Raw genomic sequence first — 5,296 nt, 5'->3', positions numbered from 1 at the left:
TTTAATGGAAGAGGTGAATTACATGGGAGAACCCTATGGAAACACCTATAATCCTTCATGGAGAAATCATCCAAGTCTCTCATGGAAGGATCAACAGATACCTCAACAAGGTTTCAACAACAATAATGGTGAAAGAAACAGGTTTAGCAATGGCAAGCCTTTTCCATCATCTTCTCAGCAACAGACAGAGAATTCTAAGCAGAGCCACTCTGACTTAGCAACCATGGTCTCTGATCTAATTAAAACCACTCAGAGTTTCATGACTGAAACAAGATCCTCCATTAGAAACTTGGAGGCACAAGTGGGTCAGCTGAGTAAGAAAGTTACTGAACTCCCTCCTAGTACTCTTCCAAGCAATACAGAAGAGAATCCAAAAGGAGAGTGTAAGGCCATCAACATGGCCGAATTTGGAAAGGAGGAAGAGGTAGTGTTCGCCATTGAGGAAGACCTCAATGGACGTCCACTGGCCTCCAATGCGTTCCCCAATGAGGAACCATAGGAATCTGAGGCTCACACTGAGACCATAGAGATTCCATTGGATTTACTTCTGCCATTCATGAGCTCTGATGAGTATTCTTCCTCTGAAGAGGACGAAGATGTCACTGAAGAGCAAGTTGCTAAATACCTTGGAGAAATCATGAAACTAAATGACAAGTTATTTGGTAATGAGACTTGGGAGGATGAACCCCCTTTGCTCACCAAAGAACTAGATAACTTGACTAGGCAGAGATTACCTCAAAAGAGACAGGACCCTGGAAAATTCTCAATACCTTGTACAATAGGCACCATGACCTTTAAGAAGGCTCTGTGTGACCTAGGGTCCAGCATAAGCCTCATGCCTCTCTCTATAATGGAGAAGCTAGGGATCTTTGAGGTACAAGCTGCAAGAATCTCACTAGAGATGGCAGACAATTCAAGAAAACAAGCTTATGAACTTGTAGAGGATGTTCTGGTAAAGATTGAAGACCATTACATCCCTGCTGATTTCATAGTCCTAGAGACTGGGAAGTGTATGGATGAATCCATCATCCTTGGCAGACCCTTCCTAGCCACAGCAAAGGCTGTGATTGATGTTGACAGAGGAGAATTGATCATTCAAGTGAATAAAGAACCCCTTGTGTTTAAGGCTCAAGGATATCCCTCTGTAACCATGGAGAGGAAGCATGAAGAGCTTCTCTCAAAACAGAGTCAAACAGAGCCCCCACAGTCAAACTCTAAGTTTAGTGTTGGGAGGCCACAACCATCTTCTAAGTTTGGTGTTGAACCCCCACATTCAAACTCTAAGTTTGGTGTTGGGAGGTTCCAACATTGCTCTGAGTATCTGTGAGGCTCCATGAGAGCCCACTGTCAAGCTACTGACATTAAAGAAGCGCTTGTTGGGAGGCAACCCAATGTTATATTTGTCTATTTTCCTTTGTTATTTTATGTTTTCTATAGGTTGATGATCATGGGAATTAACAAAATCAATTGAAAAAGCAAAAACAGCATGAAAAATAGAAAGAAAAACAACACACCCTGGAGGAAAACTTGCTGGCGTTTAAACGCCAGTAAGGGCAGCAAATGGGCGTTTAACGCCCAGTCTGGCACCATTCTGGGCGTTTAACACCAGAAAGGGGCACCAGACTGGCGTTAAACGCCAGGAAGGGGCAAGAAGCTGGTGTTAAACGCCAGAAATGGGCACCAGCCCGGCATTTAATGCCAAAATTGGCAGAAGGAGCATTTTTACTCGCCCCTTGGTGCAGGGATGAATTTTTCTTGACACCTCAGGATCTGTGGACCCCACAGGATCCCCACCTACCCCACCACTCTCTCTTTTCTTCACCCATTCACCAATCACCTCAACACCTCTTCCCCAAAAACCCCTCACCTATCAAATCCCACTATTCTCTTCACCACTCACATCCATCCTTCATAAAACCCCACCTACCTCACCATTCAAATTCAAACTTTTTTTCCTCCCAAACCCACCCATAATGGCCGAACCCTACCCCTCTCTCCACCCCTATATAAACCCTCCTTCACTCCTTCATTTTCACATAACCTAATCACTACTTCTCCCCTTTGGCCGAAACACAAAGCCACCTCCATCTCCTCTATTTCTTCTTCTTCTACTCTCTTCTTTCTTCTTTTGCTCGAGGACGAGCAAACCTTTTAAGTTTGGTGTGGTAAAAGCATTGATTTTTGTTTTTCTATAACCATTTATGGCATCTAAGGCCGGAGAAATCTCTAGAAAGAGGAAAGGGAAGGCAAAAGCTTCCACCTCCGAGTCATGGGAGATGGAGAGATTCATCTCAAGGGTGTATCAAGACCACTTCTATGAAGAAGGTGATCCCCGAAGTCCCTTTCAAACTCAAAAAGAGTGAATATCTGGAGATCCGACATGAGATCCGAAGAAGAGGTTGGGAAGTTCCTACCAACCCCATTCAACAAGTCGGGATCTTAATGGTTCAAGAGTTCTATGCCAATGCATGGATCACCAAGAACCATGATCAAAGTGTGAACCCGGANNNCCACTAAGAAGAGAATGGAGCAAACAAGAGATCCCACTCATGAACATGAGGAAATTCCTCATCATGAAATCCCTGAGATGCCTCAAGGGATGCACTTTCCTCCATAAAACTATTGGGAACAAATCAACACCTCCCTAGGAGAATTGAGTTCCAACATGGGACAACTAAGGGTAGAGCACCAAGAACATTCCATCCTCCTCCATGAAATTAGAGAAGATCAAAGAATCATGAGAGAGGAGCAACAAAGGCAAGGAAGAGACATTGAGGAGCTCAAGCACTCCATAAGATCTTCAAGAGGAAGGATAAGCCGCCATCACTAAGGTGGACCCGTTCTTTAATCTCCTTGTTCTTTATTTTCCTGTTTTTCGAATTTTCATGCTTATGTTTATCTATGTTTGTGTCTTATGATCATTAGTGTCTTAGTGTCTATGCCTTAAAGTTATGAATGTCCTAGGAATCCATCACCTTTCTTAAAAAAATGTTCTTAATTGAAAAAAAGAAGAATTGCATGAATTTTGAATTTTATAGGAGATTAATTATTTTGATGTGGTGGCAATACTTTGACTTCTGAATGTATGCTTGAACAGTGCATATGTCTTTTGAATTTGTTGTTCATGAATGTTGGCTCTTGAAAGAATGATGAAAAAGGAGACATGTTACTGAGGGTCTGAAAAATCATGAAAATGATTCTTGAAGCAAGAAAAAGCAGTGAATACAAAAAAAAAGAGATAGTGTATGCGAAAAAAAAAGAAGAGAGAAAAAGAAAAAATAAAGTCATGATCCAAGGCAAAAAGAGTGTGCTTAAGAACCCTGGACACCTCTAATTGGGGACTCTAGCAAAGCTGAGTCACAATCTGAAAAGGTTCACCCAATTATGTGTCTGTGGCATGTATGTATCCGGTGGTAATACTGGAAGACAGAGTGCTTTGGGCCAAGACTCATAAAGTAGCTATGTTCAAGAATCATCATACTTAACTAGGAGAATCAATAACACTATCTGGATTCTGAGTTCCTATAGATGCCCATCATTCTGAATTTCAAAGGATAAAGTGAGATGCCAAAACTGTTCAAAGGCAAAAAGCTAAAAGCCCCGCTCATCTAATTAATACTGATCTTCATAGATGTTTTTGGAATTCATTGCATATTCTCTTCTTTTATCTTGTTTGATTTTCAGTTGCTTGAGGACAAACAACAATTTAAGTTTGGTGTTGTGATGAGCGAATAATTTATACGCTTTTTGGCATTGATTTTAGTGTGTTTTTAGTATGTTTTAGTTAGTTTTATTATATTTTTATTAGTTTTTAGTTAAAAATTACTTTTCTGGACTTTACTATGAGTTTGTGTATTTTTCTGTGATTTCAAGTATTTTCTGGCTGAAATTGAGGGACCTAAGCAAAAATCTGATTCAGAGGCTGAAAAGGACTGCAAATGCTGTTGGATTCTGACCTCCCTTCACTCGAAGTGGATTTTCCGGAGCTACAGAAGCCCAATTGGCACGCTCTATATTGCGTTGGAAAGTAGACATTCTGGGCTTTCCAGCAATGTATAATAGTTTATACTTTGCCTGAGATTTGATGGCCCAAACAGGCGATTCAAGTCAGCTCAAGAATTTTGGCGTAAAACGCCAGAACTGGCACAAGAATGGGAGTTAAACGCCCAAACTGGCACAAAAGCTGGCGTTTAACTCCAAGAAAAGTCTCTACACGAAAATGCTTCAATGCTCAGCCCAATCACACACCAAGTGGGCCCGGAAGTGGATTTTTATGTCATTTACTCATCTTTGTAAACCCTAGGCTACTAGTTCTCTACAAATAGGACCTTTTGCTATTGTATTGGACATCTTTTGATCACTTCAGATCTCTAGATCATCTTTTGATCACTTTAGATCTCTAGATCATCTTTGATGTCTAGTTCTTAGATTATGGGAGGCTGGCCATTCGGCCATGCCTAAACCTTGTTCTTATGTATTTTCAACGGTGGAGTTTCTACACACCATAGATTAAGGCGTGGAGCTCTGCTGTACCTCGAGTATTAATGCAATTACTATTGATCTTCTATTCAATTCAGCTTATTCTTGTTCTAAGATATTCATTCGCACCCAAGAACCTGATGAATGTGATGATTATGTGACGCTCATCATCATTCTCACTTATGAATGCGTGCCTGACAACCACTTCCGTTCTACAAGAAAACAAGGCTTGAATGTTTATCTCTTAGATTCCTTAATAAGAATCTTCGTGGCATAAGCTAGAATTGATGGCGGCATTCAAGAGAATCCGGAAGGTCTAAACCTTGTCTGTGGTATTCTGAGTAGGATTCAAGGATTGAATGACTATAACGAGCTTCAAACTCCTGAAGGCTGGGCGTTAGTGACAGACGCAAAAGAAATACTGGATTCTATTCCAATCTGATTGAGAACCGACAGATGATTAGCCGTGCTGTGACAGAGCGCGTTGAACATTTTCACTGAGAGGACGGGACTGTAACCATTGACAACGGTGATGCCCAACATACAGCTTGCCATGGAAAGGAGTAAGAAGGATTGGATGAAGACAGTAGAAAAGCAGAGAGACGGAAGGGACAAAGCATCTCCATACGCTTATCTGAAATTCTCACCAATGAATTACATAAGTATCTCTATCTTTATTTTATGCTTTATTCATAAATCATCTATAACCATTTGAATCTGCCTGACTGAGATTTACAAGATGACCATAGCTTGCTTCATACCAACAATCTCCGTGGGATCGACCCTTACTCGCGTAAGGTTTATTACTTGGACGACC

The sequence above is a fragment of the Arachis duranensis genome, chromosome 3 (assembly GCF_000817695.3).
Source record: "Arachis duranensis cultivar V14167 chromosome 3, aradu.V14167.gnm2.J7QH, whole genome shotgun sequence".
Classification (NCBI taxonomy): domain Eukaryota; kingdom Viridiplantae; phylum Streptophyta; class Magnoliopsida; order Fabales; family Fabaceae; genus Arachis; species Arachis duranensis.
The sequence above is the reverse complement of the archived record's forward strand: the minus strand, read 5'-3'. Positions refer to the sequence as shown.